Source organism: Meriones unguiculatus, chromosome 10 (genome assembly GCF_030254825.1).
Source record: "Meriones unguiculatus strain TT.TT164.6M chromosome 10, Bangor_MerUng_6.1, whole genome shotgun sequence".
NCBI lineage: Eukaryota > Metazoa > Chordata > Mammalia > Rodentia > Muridae > Meriones > Meriones unguiculatus.
The window spans coordinates 24,226,626-24,241,696 of record NC_083358.1 but is presented as its reverse complement, the minus strand read 5'-3'; positions in this window follow the sequence as shown (position 1 = coordinate 24,241,696).

Sequence of the window (15,071 nt, the reverse complement as noted above, 5' to 3'; positions counted from 1 at the left end):
CACTTCAGAAACACAGAGGTTCATCTGAAAGTGGTGGTACCCGGGCTACTTTGATGGGTGGTTCCAAGGCTGACCTTCCTCTCTTTTTTTAAATGAGACAGGAGAGAATGGGATTTTTTTTAATCACTCCATCTTCTAGGTTCTCAGGGGGATGTTTGTTTTGATGAGATTTCAGGCCCTATTTCCAAGAATAAGGAGGTGCCAACTGTTTGTAAAGCTCCTAAGCCAGCATGCTCTCGGGCCCTGAGGAGATTTATCTTTTATTTATACAGAACATTTTTTAAAGGCTGTTACTGAGACAAAGAAGAGACTGAGTGCTTTCACATAAAAGGCAGCACCATGTGTGGAGAGCCCACACTTAAAGGAAAACTGTGTATGAAGTTACAGAACAGTAAATGAAGAGATTTGTTTTAACCATTAACTTAAATGCAAACCTAAGTCAACACTGATAGGCTTCCATAGGCTAATCTGAACACTGACACTGTTTTTAGGAAAGCCACAGGAAGCTAATTTGCAGCAACCAGTGACATTTGTTTCCGCTCAGGAGCCAGGGTATCTGAGGAAGGACTGTGAATTTGCTGTGGCATGAGGGATGTCCAGAAAAAGTGACCTGAGTTTGATATATTAAAAGCCCATCATCTCAAGTTCATGTCATCTATGCTACATCATAAACTAGCAGGAGATTTCATGGCATGAAATAAAAATAGGCATCCATTCTCTTATCTTGTTCTAACTCAGGGACTCCACAGTTGTGCACAAGATTAGGCCTAGGCTGCACCTCTCTAAGGATTGATTGAGACGGGAGAACTGTTTCCAAGGTAGCTTCCTCATGTGGGTGGTAAGTTACTATGGCAAATCACCTACCCTCTCCACAGATAATGATCCAAGTTGGAAAAAGGTCACTGTCTTTTGAGACTTAGCCTCTTCTCCATATCCTCAAGATCATCCCTCTGCAGTGTGGGAGGGAATTGCCTGACCAGAAGTAGAAGAACAAGTCACTGGGAGCCACCTTGGACTCTGACTACCATAAATCATGATGGTAAATAGGACAAGAACAAGTTATCACTGTTATATTTATCCTTCAGTTGAAGTGATGGGGCAACATCACATCTGAACGTCATATCTGAGATTTGCATAAGCCTTTTTTTTTTTTTCAAATCCTAGCACTATCTTTTCCTGGATTTCTCACATCTCTGGGAAGGGAGTCATGTTTAAATTAGAAAATCCACAATGGATGCAGAGATGGAGGCCACATGTATTGTAACAGGACCACCTATATCCAGCTGTCCCCAATCACCTTCCCATAGACAAATATGTGAGAAAGTTAGAGCCATTATTCTAAGGATCTTTTTGTTAGAAGGCCTTCCCCTGTACCCTAATACAGTAGTTGACACAGAAACTTAAATATCTGAATCTAATTTTTCACATCTGTAGAGCTAGAAATAGAAACCTCATAGGAATCCAGTGCAGAATGAAATAATGCATGAAAATGTTTTTCCAGTGTCTGGCCCCAGAGTTCACACACTTGTCATTGTCACTGGTGTCTTGCTTTGGATTTATGAGTGGTGTTACCACACTGGATGAAATAGAAACAGCCAGTAGATTTGGCAAATGTTTGTACCCATCCACCAATGGTGTCACTAGGGGAGAGATTTTAAACAACTTCCTTTGGGGAGCCCCTTCATAGGAACCTTGGGGATTTTAATAAAACAGTAATGGTTTCCAGAAAGACGATACACTGGTCTGCTTGGGAGTCAGGTTCTATCATGAACATCTTGGCCTTGCTAATTCTCAGTTTCCAATTCTGGAATATCTAAGAGAAAAAGAAAGAAGAAAGAATGAAGAGAAAAATAAAAAGAGGGAGAAAGGCGGGTAAAACAAGGAGACAAACCAGTGTTTCTTTCTTCCCAAGGGCTGAAAAAAGCAACCACAGTAACTGTGCTGTTTATCCACATTGCATATTTTGCTCTGCATAACATTTTGCAGTGGAAGGTATTTTATTGCTTCAGACAAGTTTGCAACCTCTCAGATGAACAAATGATCTACAAGTCACCGTCTGGCTCCATGAATCTTGCCTAACCCGGTTCAGACACTTCATGCCCAGCAATAACTCCTGTTGCAGAGTCCCCTCACTCTCTATATCTTAAAGGGCCTGCATTTGTCCCGTATGAATTAACAAAGACAGCTGGTATTTGACAGGAGTCAAGAAGGACTTTTTCAGCCCAGTGAGTCTTCATATCTGCTCTGAGCTCTCCACCTAGCAGAGGAAGCAGGCAGTGAAGCATCCCACAGTTCAAGTGTAGCAACGGGCAAAGAATCCTCCTTCTGAATGCAATGAGAAGGTTTACAGAGAGGATCAAAGTGAAGAAATGAGTTAGAACCCGAAATCCCATCACTATCCAATGCCCTGGCCCTGAGATGCCTGAAATAATCAAAACTTCTAGCTTATTTTCTTCTCTCTTAACATGATTGTTTTTAATTTAATTTTCCTGCTGAAGTTTCTCTGGTAAAGCCATTAAACTTTTTTCTCAGAATTACCCACAGACTGAATTGCCATGTATTAATGAGTAAAAATGAGCTGACAAGATGAGCCACATCCAAATGCAAAATAAACAAATAAATGGTCCGACTACTCCATAGAAATACACTGCATGGATGGATGTCCCAAATGCCATACTGTGCTGACTAAATTCTAGGCTTCTCTCTTAATGGTTAGTGTCTCCTATCTATAGACTCTGGAAACTTCCAATTCCCCCTGGAAAACTTCACTAGAGAGCCAACTTCTGATGATATTTCTGTCTCTCGATTACCTCTCCTAAGGAATTTGGCTAAAGCATGAACACCTGGGACAGAATTGAACACAAAGGGATTCCCTGAAGGCATGATGACAAGAAGGAAAAATAGATCTGGTTGCTTACTTCAATTCAACAATAAACTCTAAGAACCCTAGGTTATTCCAGCTTCTCACTTGTGTAGTCACAGACATCTGGCTCCCAGGCCTGTTGATGGATGGAAGGTCAGATTGCATGTCTGCTATGCAGAACCCACCAGTAAGCCTGGGAAGAGCTGCTTCCTTGGTTCTGTTCATTTTTCACCATGTAAGGAAAGTCATCTTTCTTTAAAAACCATGTGAGTTTTCTACTAAGGAAAGAAAGGAAAGAGAAAGAACAGAGGGAGGAAAGAAAGGAAGGAGGAGAAAAAAGAAAGGAAGGAAGAAGGGAGAGAGGAAAGGAAAAAAGAAAAGAAATAAGGGGAAGAGAAGAAAGGAAGAAAGGACAAAAGGAGGGAGGGAAGAAAGGAGAAAGGAAGGAAGGAAGGAAAGAAAGAAAGAAAGAAAGAAAGAAAGAAAGAAAGAAAGAAAGAAAGAAAGAAAGAAAGAAAGAAAGAAAGGAAGGAAGGAAGGAAGAAAGGAAGGAAGGAAGGAAGGAAGGAAGAAAAAGCATGATTTAATTTTCATCTTTTGACTCTGCCCAGCTTCACTCCAGTTGGTTCTTATTTGTGGCGATGTGTACTTTGGAAATGGAGCCCTTTGCCTTCCCGATAACTCCTACCACATGGGATATATTATTTTGATGGGGGCAAGCATGCTGTTGCTCCCACTCTGCTCTGTGAAAATGGATTGTTAAAGAGGTGATCTTTTGGGGGGGTCTTGCTTGAGCCCTTCCTGTTGGACTGTGCTAGGGAGCCAAGTGCTTGGGTTGGGATCCATGTATCTATCCAAGAATTGCAAACCCCAGACTCACTTGGGTGGGGTGATGGCTCTCTGAAGCTGTCTCCTCTGTTTGCCATCACTTAGGGGGTGAGTCTAATCAAGATGGGCTGTGTGAGTTCAAAACAGCTGGAAAGCATTACAGGTCAAAAGTTGAAATCAAGTTAAGAACAATTGGAATGTGCAAGGCTGCTGTTGCTAATCTCTGCTTCTTCCTCCACTCTGTTCAGTTCTCCTCGTGGAATGCAATGTCTTGGTCAAGACTGGTGTGTTGACTCATGGGTTAGGGAAGTTGTAGTCACGAAGCCAGAGTTGAAAAAGTCAACAGAAGGATATCTTATATTTACTAGTAAAACAAAGGACAGACTCCAGCCTTCTGCTCCACTATCAACACTGGATCCTTACCGAGGTTCCTCTGTGCTATCCTGGTTGTTGCCCTGTGTCATAGAGGTCCTGCAGCTTTGGATACGCAGGACTGGCCCTTTCATGCACTCCAGAAGCTCATAGATGAGGTAGATGTTGGGGTGAGACAACTGAAAGCCCTGGATATCTGGGCCTGGGAGGTAGCTGAGTTGGTCAGCACATCAGTTCTCCTGCGCTAGTACCAGGAGGGCAAGCTCTCCGGCACTGCCTGGCTAGCTCAACCAATGTCAAAGCTGGCAAGGGGCAAGGTCAGCTCTCTGGCTCTCGGGTCCTCAGGCCTGCTCTCCCGACACCCTCCTATCACCACAGTCAGCTCTACTGTGCTTCCCAGGTAAGGTGCTGGGCCCACTCTCCCAAGCACTGCAGTCAGTGAGTGGCAGGTACAGCTCTTCCATTCTCATGACCTGGGGGACAGCTCACCTGCCTGCCATAGGCTGTGAGGGGCAAGGAGAGGAGGACATCTCTCTCTCCCAAGCAACCCCATGGCAGACTAGGAGCAGGGCAGTTCTCCTATGCTCATGCCTTCAATGCTGGCTCCCCTGCAACCCTATCATCAGGGTCAGCTCTACTGTGCTGCCCAGGCAAGGGGTAGGACTAACTCAGCACAGTGGCCACAGGCAGCAGTCAAGCCCATGAACATCTGCATGGCCTTTGGTGGTAACATGAGCCTAGAACATCAATACAGATCCAGGCGGCCTTAGGACCACCCATCCAGACATGGCTCCCAGCAGCAGCCTGGGCTCAAATGTCCCTTTGGTCTCAGGTGGCAGCACAGACCACTCAGATAAGCATATCTCCCAATTGCAGCACAGCCCTCATATATCCACAGATATCCACATGGTCTCTGGTGGCATCTGCTTGGCTTTTGGTGGCAACTAGGGCCACAGATACCAACACAGGCCCTACCTGAAACAGGACCACAGACCCAGACCTAGAGCCAGGACCCAGACCCAGACATGGTCCCTGGCAGCATCCCAGGTCAGGACCTCATCGTGACCTACACTTCACTGCCTGCAAGTCTTTAGTTCCATCTTTCTCCACAGTGTATGTACCCTCAGCTTCCCTTTCTCTTCTATCTCTCCACTGCATCTCCATCTTTCCCATCTCTTTATCATACATTCATCCATTGTAGTGGTGTCTGAGACAGGTGCTTGGGTGTCTTTCTTCTGGTCACCTCAGTCCAGGTAGGGCAAGGGATTGGTTTTTCCCTCGTCATGTTCTTATATTAGATAAAGGTCTTCTTCCATATGGTGTTTTCAGTAGTGAACCTATCCAGAGTAGCCTCCTCATTGGGCCCCTCTCTCATCAGCTCCCTCCCTCCAGCACCCAACCTCTAGTGATCTTAATTCTCATGATCTCTATTCATAATTCCACCATCACCCCTTTCTAACCACACAGCTCCTTGGAGTCCTTTAGAGTGATAAGTGACTTTTTTTTTTTTCTGAACTAAAGAGTCAACTGGTAGATGAGAATTCCTGGTCACCAGAACAAAACACAGTAAGGAGTTGGGATTTGTTGGCCAATTCACTGTGAGTTCACGAATTTCAATGCTTGCTTGCAACAACCATAATTTTTTAGAAACAACTTGGGCCTTAAACCACAGCCCTGTGTTCCCTGTTTGGAACACTCTGTTTTGTTATCTGTCTCTCCTGTATTACACTTCTTGAAACCTCAACTAAAGTTCTCTTGTACTTTCAGGGATTGATTATGGGTAACACTGGTGTTAGCAAAAGGCTAAGAGGCCTTTGACGATTGTTGTTTTATGTTCTAGACAGTAGCCTGTCAATGAAGCATAGTTCCGCTTTCATGTGTGAGTGATGAGGAAAAAAAAAAAAAGAGAGTATGAATACTGAAACTGCACCACTCACTGACCATTGGATTCTTTCATACACCCAATCACCAGAGAACATACCAGCTCAGGAAAAACTCTCTTGTCTCCGCTTATGTTGTTTCTGCTTATTATCCCCCATCCTCCTTTCTCTCAAATCCTGATCTCAGCCTTGTATGCACACCCACAGTCACGCACACTCCCAAAAATGACAGGAAGAAAATGGATGAATATTCCCACTGTGACTATTTCTGGGAAGCAAGAACATTGGCCTATCTGCTTTCTCCTTGTGAGTCTCTTGTATTCTCCAAATCTTCTACAGCAAATGCTTTATCTTCGCAAAATGTAGCAAAAATAACAATCAATACATACCAAGCACAATTTCTTCTTGGTGAAAACTAACGCATTATTTCCTTTGTCATTCTTATTAGTCTGTACCTGAAAGTCTCTTGTGTTCTAAATGAACAAATGAGCAGCGTTCATTGTGTGTGTGTGCACAGACAGCCTCAGTTTATCTGCTGGCTGTATCAGCAAAAAAATTTAGGATTCTGCTTCTGATTTTCCACTCTTTTCTACATTTTTGTTTCTTCCTTTGTTTGTTTAAAGATCTTTGTGCTGAATTCCCCTTTTCAAAGGAAAAAAAAAAACTTTTCCGGCATGAATAACCATTCTGTCACTTATGTTTTTTATGGTCCAAATGCTAGCGTTTTAAAAAGGAGTTTCTCCTGCATCTATGTTTATAAACTAATGGCAGCCTCTCAAACATTCATTTAGCAACTGGAAATTTCCAAGGCAGTGTGTTACATTCTGGTTAGAATTCGGTTTAAGGGAGTGCACATGAATTGTTCATGCACAAGGGAGATGAAGTCTCCAGGAACATGAATTGTCAAGTGCAGATTTGTAACCACAAACATTTCTTCTGTCAGGGCAGCAAGGGAGTGTGTAGGTGTTGCAGGCCCTTGCTGCCCTGCAGGGCCCAGTGAGAAAGCATCCACTTTCTCAGAAGTCCCTCCAGCCTCTGTCTTCCCTTCCCTAGCTGCCTCACCAGACTCAAGAGGCTGACAACTCAGATTCTTTCACAACTTTTCTAAATAGGTTACTAGTTCATGCGCCTGATTTTTTTTTCTGCAGTCTTGTCGATTTGCCAGCTCACTGTAACCCAAATCAGTCCAGCTTGTGTGAGATGAATTCAATGAGCATGGAGACTGCCTCCAAGTCCTCATGGCTCCCCTGCAGTACACACTCTCCCCCCAGAGCTCCTGTTTTGGATTCCTTCTGCATTAGCAGTTTGAAGTTAGCCTCTCAAACAGGCCAGAGCCCCTTATCTCTGGAGATTTTCAGCTCCCTAAGCCACCCCAACAGGCTTCTTGGTCATTTCTCATCGCTTAGATCTATAAATATTAATTGTAAGCCTCATATTTTAAAACCACTTTGAGCATATTAAGTATTTAGCCACATAAATCAATCCTAAACTAATCTTGGTGATTTCGTCATACTTTCACAAGTCCAGAACTTTTCATGTTAGCTACCATGGTTCACTGTGTTTGCTGGAGGTTATTTAATGACTCTTCAATCAGCTGGTTCTACCTTTAGATGTAGAGGCAGAATGGGAAAGAAGCAGAAAAGAGGAAGAAGGGGAGAGAGAAGGTAATTAAAGAAAAGGAAAGGCTATGGGACGGAGGTAGAAATACAGGGAAGAACACTGAACTCTGCTGGAAAGTGGAGATTAGGGAATACTTTAATTCTCTTGTTCCCCCCAGGGGTCCCGAGCAAGTCATTGGGTTGGTCTGGTTGAGGGGGTTTACACTGTATTGTTCTTATGGGATCTTCTATAGAGAGACCCCAAGTTTTCTGGCTTCTTTACCAGAACAGAAAGGGTCACACCATTAGGAAGGTTGAGAACCACTGCTCTACAGCTGTTGCTGTGTATTCCTGTGCAGCTCTCAGGAAACATTAGGCCTTGGATTATATCTCCTGGGTACATGGGGTTCTTGCCTGTGACACCCTGACATGATTGGTTGATTGGTTGCTTTGTACCAGACTAACTTACAGGGCACCAGGGCATGGAGCACTGGGTAACAAAGTGGCCAGAAAAGAAGAATCATTCAGACCAGGGTACAAATATTGACTTTTCCAACTTTGCAACAATGAACCAGGCACCTTTCCTCCTGAGACGCATCTCCCTCACCTATAAAGGAGTGATGGTCTTATGTATTTCTTAGACCATGGTCTTATGTTATTCAGAATAAAAGAGATCATGCTGCAGTGCCAACTGCTCAGAGCCTGACTCATAGTTAGTGTTCAATAAATGTGAGCCTTTATTATTACCATATTTCCTGCATTCAGAGACACCATCGATCGGAAGTCAAAGCATCAATTTAATAACTTCTCAGGGGGAAAAACAATATATTAAACACACATTCCCGTTTTAACACATCACAATTTCAACAATATTAAAAGGCGAAAAGAAATGTGTCTTAAAAAATCAATGATATATGGTCTTATTGTCACATTCTGGAAGCTTTTAAGTCGTTTGCTGGTTTACTTGCCTTCCTCTGCTTATCCTGGTGTTCCCAGGAGACATATAAGTACTAGGAAAATAAAGAAATCAGCATTTGTTTACCATTGTGTCCTGGGTGACTAGCACAGGTGCCAAGTGAATTATTAGATACAATGTTTGAATGTCACAGGAATACAAGGGTCTATTAACAAAAATCACCATTAGTATATATCATGACACTATCTCTTATGTCTTTATAAATTCTCATGACTTAGTTCTACAACTGCCTTGACCTGAGGGTTTGTTTACATATTCGAGTACATGTGTGTTAAGGATTGGAATGTTCCTTGGTCTGTTCACAAGAGATGTGGGGCTTAAGTATATTAGAAACGCAGAGCATATACCATAATGCTTGACTATGAAATAATGACAATTTACACTAAAATTTGTATGAAAAGCAAGGGTAGTGTGTTAAACATGGCCAGCTTAAAATATATTGTCACTTTAAACATCCCTTTCCACTACAGATATGCATTAGACAACCATAATTATCTCATAGAATCAACTTAAGTTCCTCCTTTCTGTTTGTATACCAAAAACATCAACATCGAAGTCATCTCTGAGTTCAAAATAATTTTAGGTGGCCATTCATCAACAAAAATGTTTGTTCAGTCACTCAGCAAGCATCAGTTATGACCCACTGTATGCCAGGTGTGTGCAGATGCTGAAAACAAGAAGCCATGTGAAAGGGCCTGAATGATAGGGCCAGTACATGAGAGAGAAGTCTCTTATACATAGACAATGCTCCAACATCAGTCAGGAAGTAACACTGATTCAGGGAAGAAAGAGCATCAATCCTGTTAGACTGACTAGACTGACAGGGATGGGGGGTACTCTCTGGACTTGCATCGATTCAGCCATTGTAGAACATAAACCAAACCCTGGGCCAGGGGACCTGACAGAAGCCAAATGATGCTTCAGAGATGTGTTTTTAAAAAAATTAAATGGCTTCTTATGTTAAGAGTAGTACATTTCACACATCCAACTGTCTGGAGGATGAGTATAATTACATGCATAAAAGTTGTCTTTTAATTTTAACTTATTACTGGGTTTCACTTTTCAAATAACTGGCACAAATAATAAATGAGGTCCATTTACTCTAATTGGGAGGAGTGTTCTTGACAAGAGACACTTTTGACATGTGTACTTTGTTGATGAGGATGGAGACAGTTTATCAGAAGGCCATAGAGACAGCCTTATTATCAGAACCAAACACAAGAAATACAGAACAATGCAGAAAGTGGTGATTGCAGTTCTCAGACCTATAATGGACCTGAATGAAATAGAAAACGTGAGAACCAAACTACTGGACTAGCCTGCACTGAGACCAGAGGGTGGCGTATTGGGACTTGTTGATCTAGGCTCATATTCAAACATGAGAAGAACTTCAATGTGGGCCAAAATGAAGAAAGGTCATGATAGGCTGAGAAAGCACTAAAGTGAAAATAGAACTTCCCTGTTGTGGCACAAATAGGTAAAGAAAATGTCAATGATCAATCATGATCTATCAGCAGGAGCTTGTTCAACAATGCTGATTGTATGAACTCAGATTGGTGCTGTTTGGGTTGTTCTAGAGTTTAGATCTTGAGTGTTCTTGAAAGGCTCCCTTATTAAGAGTCTTGATCTCTTTTGGTAAGATGGCCATTTAAATATTAATCCTGCCAAGCCATGAGCATGGGAGATCTTTCCCTCTTCTGATATCTTCTTCTAATTCTTTCTTCAGAGACTGGAAATTTTTTTCATACAGATCTTTGATTTGCTTGGTTAGGGTCACATCAAGGTACTTTATGTCCTTTGTGGCTATTGTGAAGGGTGTTGTTTCCCTAATTTCTTTCTCAGCCCTTTTGTATTTTGTATACAGGAGGGCTACTGATTTTTTTTGAGTTAATTTTGTATCCAGCCACTTTGCTGAAGGTGTTTATTGGTTGTAGGAGTTCCCTGGTAGAATTTTTGGGATCACTCAGGTATACTATCATATCATCTGCAAATAGTGATAATTTGACTTATTCCTTTCCATTTTGTATCCCTTGATCTCCTTTAATTGTCTTACTGCTCTAGAAAGGCCTTCAAGAACTATACTGAGGAGATATGGAGAGAGTGGGCAGCCTTGCCTTGTCCCTGATTTCAGTGGGATTGCTTTAAGTTTCTCTCCACTGAGTTTGATATTGGATATAGGCTTACTGTATATTGCCTTTACTATGTTTAGGTAAGTGCCTTGTATCACGGCTCTCTCCAAGACTTTAAACATGAATGGATGTTGGATTTTGTCAAATGCTTTTTCAGCATCTAAGGAGATGCAATGCAATTCCCATCAAATTACCAACACAATTCTTTACAGACCTTGAAAGAAAAATTTTCAACTTCATATGGAATAACAAGAAATGCAGAATTGCTAAAACAATCCTGTACAATAAAAGATCTTCTGGAGGTACCTCCATCCCTGATTTCAAGCTGTAATGTAGAGCAACAATATTAAAAACTGCATGGTACTGGCATAGAAACCAACTGATGGATCAATGGAATCGAATAGAAGAACCTGAAATAAATCCACATACTTATGGATACCTGATTTTTGACAAAGATGGCAAAACCATACAATGGAAAAAAACGACAGCATATTCAACATATGGTGCTGGTCTAACAGGATGTTTACAGGTAGAAAAATGCAAATAGATCCATACTTATCACCCTGTACAAAACTGAAGTCCAAGTGGATCAAAGGCCTCATATAAAACCAGACACACTAAACTTGTAAGAGAAAAAAGTAGGGAAGAGCCTTGAACTCATTGGCACAGGAGACAACTTCCTGAACAGAACACCAACAGCACAGTCTCTGAGAGTAACAATCAATAAATGGGACCTCATGAAACTGAAAAGCTTCTGTAAAACAAAGGACATTGTCCTCAGAACAAAATGACTGCCTACAGATTGGGAAAGGATCTTCACCAACCCATTATCTGACAGAGGGCTAATATCCAGTATATATAAAGAACTCAAGAAGTTAAACAGGAACAAATAAAGTAATCCAATTTAAAAAATGGGGTACAGAGCTAAACAGAGAATTCTCAATAGAGGAATATCAAATGGCAGAGAAACGCTTAAAGAAATGCTCAACATCCTTAGTCATCAGGAAAATGCAAATCAAAACGACCCTGAGATTTCACCTCACACCAATCAGAATGGCTAAGATCAAAAACTCAAAAGACAACACATGCTGGAGAGGTTGTGGAGAAAGGGGAACCTTCCTCCACTGCTGGTGGGAATGTAAACTTGTGTAACCACTCTGGAAGTCAATCTGGTGCTTTCTCAGACAACTAGGAATAGCGCTTCCTCAAAATTCAGCTATATCACTTCTAGGCATATATCTAAAAGAGGCTCAAGTACACAATAAGGACATTTGCTCAACCATGTTTGTAGCAGCTTTATTTGTAATAGCCAGAACCTGGAAACAACCCAGATGCTCCTCAACTGAGGAATAGATACAGAAATTATGGTAAGTCTACACAATGGAATATTACTCAGCACTAAGAAAACAAGGAAATCATGAAATTTTCAGGTAAATGATGAGAACTGGAAAAGATCATCCAGAAGCAGAAAGACACACAGGGTATATACTCACTCATAAGTGGATATTAGACATATAAAGTAGGATAAACCTACTAAAATCTGTACACTGAAAGAAACTAATCAAGAAGGAGGACTCTGGCTAAAATGCTCAATCCCCATTTATAAAGGCAAAGAGGATGGGCATCAGAAGAAAGAGAAAACAGGGAACAGGACAGGAGCCTGCCACAAAGGGGGTATCAAAGCAGATGCTGAGAGTTATGGCCAACCTTTGGGCAGAGTGCAGGGACTCTTATGAAAGAAATAGGAAATACTAAGACCCAGAGAGGACAGGAGCTCCACAAGGAGAGCAACAGAACCAAAAAATCTGGGCACAGGGGTATTTTCTGAGACTGATACTACAAAGATCATGCATGGATATAACCTAGAACCCCTACACAGATGTAGCGCATGGCAGTTCAGTGTCAAAGTGGGTTCCATAGTAATGGGAACAGGGACTGTCTCTGACATGAACTGATTGGCCTGCTCTTTGATCACCTCCCCCTGAGGGGGAAGCAGCCTGACCGGTCCACACAGGAAGACAATACAGTCACTCCTGATGAGATCTGCTAGACTAGGATCAGAAGGAAAGAGAGGAAGACCTCACCTATCAGTAGACTTGGGGAGGGGCATGTGATGAGAAGGGGAAGGGAGGGTGGAATTGGGAGGGGAGGAGAGAGGGGTTTATGGGGGAATACAAAGTGAATAAAGTGTAATTAATAAAAATTAAAATAAAAAAATATTAAAAAATAGAGTCTTGATCTCTGGCATTTTGGAAAGTGATTGGGCCTGATGGGAGGAATTCAGAGCATTGAAGATGTTCCCTTAAAGGGGATATTAGAACCCTATCCCATCTTCCCACTCTCTTTTACTTATAGCTACACAGTGGTTACTCTACCACATGCTTCTATCATGATGCTCTGCCTTACCACAGTTCCAAAAGCAGTAGAGCCAACAGACCATGGGTAAAACATCCAACACTGTGAGCCAAAGCATTTTTTTTTCTCTTTTTCAGTTGATTACCTCAAATACTTGTTACAGTCGATTTCCTCAAATACTTACAACAGTACCAGAAAACTGACTCACCATTTGTTGGCACTAAAGACCAGCAAGCTTTGAGCAGGGAAATGTTACAAACTAATTTATACTTGAAGAAAGAATTCTAGTAATACTAAGATTCATCTGGAATATGGAGAAACTTGGGATTAATTATTACAATGGGTGAAAGGCCAAACATCAGGTAAGCAGATGGATGGACCTTGGAAATCAAGTAAATGAAAAGAAGGTAAGGAAAAACACCCTCTCTTTCTACACTGTGAGAAACAAGGCTGTTACGTTGTGCTACGGCATGTTCTGGAACACTTACAGCAGTAGTCTTCACACTGGCTACCTGCAAATTGCCCAATGACTGTGACACAAAGGAACACCACTTTTCCACGTGAAGAAGTGATTCTAGGCAGAAGTGAATTTTCAAACACAACCCGGAATTGAAAAACAAAAACAAAATTAAAAAAAAAAAAAATCAAAACTAGAACTCTACATTCATCTGCATAAAAGTATTTCACATTGTATCAGTCTGTTATGTTAAGCCATGCAAGGAAGCCAGGGCACACATCTAGACATTTTGGATGTACTCCCCTTTTTTGTGGTTCTGGTTTTGGTTTTTAGAGACAGGGTTTCTCTGTGTAGCCTTGGCTGTCCTGTACTAACTTTATAAACCAGGCTGACCTTGAACTTACCTAGGATGCATTCTAATGTGCTGTTTCCAAATTCTAGCCTTTCCAGTGTGAATGTTCACTTCATAAAAATTCAAACACTTGTGAAAAGTTTAACACGAAGGTATTCAAATTTTAACTATGGAAGAATACTCTTACCTGTAGAAGGAATGGATTGACCTGCCTAATGTGGGCATGTCTTATCCAATCAATTCAAGACTGGGTTGAACAAAATGGCTGAGCAAGAGGGCAGCACCTGCCTGGCTCCAGGGGCTGGACCATAAGTCTTCTTTCTCCTATGACTGGAAATTACTTCATCATACACCCAGCTCTCTGGCTTTCTGAGTCAGGTCAGAACTACACAATCAGCTAGCTCTCTTGTGACTCCAACTTGCCAGTTGTAGATGTTAGGACTTCTTGCCTCTGTAATCAGCTGTTCATCTGTATCTTCAAGCTCTGCATCTCAGGATGCAGCCAGTGGTAAAGAGAAAATATTTGTAGACAAAATTGTGTCAGTGTTGAACCTGTACAGACTTTCCCTCTTGTCATTATTCTCTATACAATATGATAAGTTATATAGCATTTACCTTTTTGATTTAGACATTACAAGCAATCTGGAGATGGCTTAAAATATACAGGAGAACTTGTGTAAGTTGGATACAAATGCCATTTTAAATGACAAAATTGAGCATCCACAGATTTTGTTATTTATGGGAGGTCCTGAAACCAATTTCCTATGAGTACATAGGAACTACTTCAATATCTATTGTACCGCATTATAAAATTTTTAATAAAAGTAACAACAGCAATAATGCTTTCCAGTTTGGAATGCTAATACTATGTGCTCCATAAAAAAATGGTAGGCTCTGACAACAGATAAGGAAGTAAAGGCAAAGAGACACTAAACATCATGTTGGTCCAGGATAGAACAACAGCAGAACTCAGAAATCTGTCCATCCTAGTAAGCACTGTCAACTTGACCAAGCCCAGAGTTATGTAAAGGAGTCTCAAAAAGGGGATTGTCTGTACCAGATTGGCTGTTAGACCTGTCTGTGGGGGAATTTTCTTGATTCAGAGTCCAGACCACTGTAGGAGGGGATCCAGAACAGTGTAAGAAAGCTAACTAAGCAAGCCACTAAACACTGTTCCTCTGTGGTTTCTGCTTCAGTTCTAAGCTGCTGCTCTGACTTACCTCAATGATGGGTTATGACCCAGAAGTGCAGGCCAAATGAA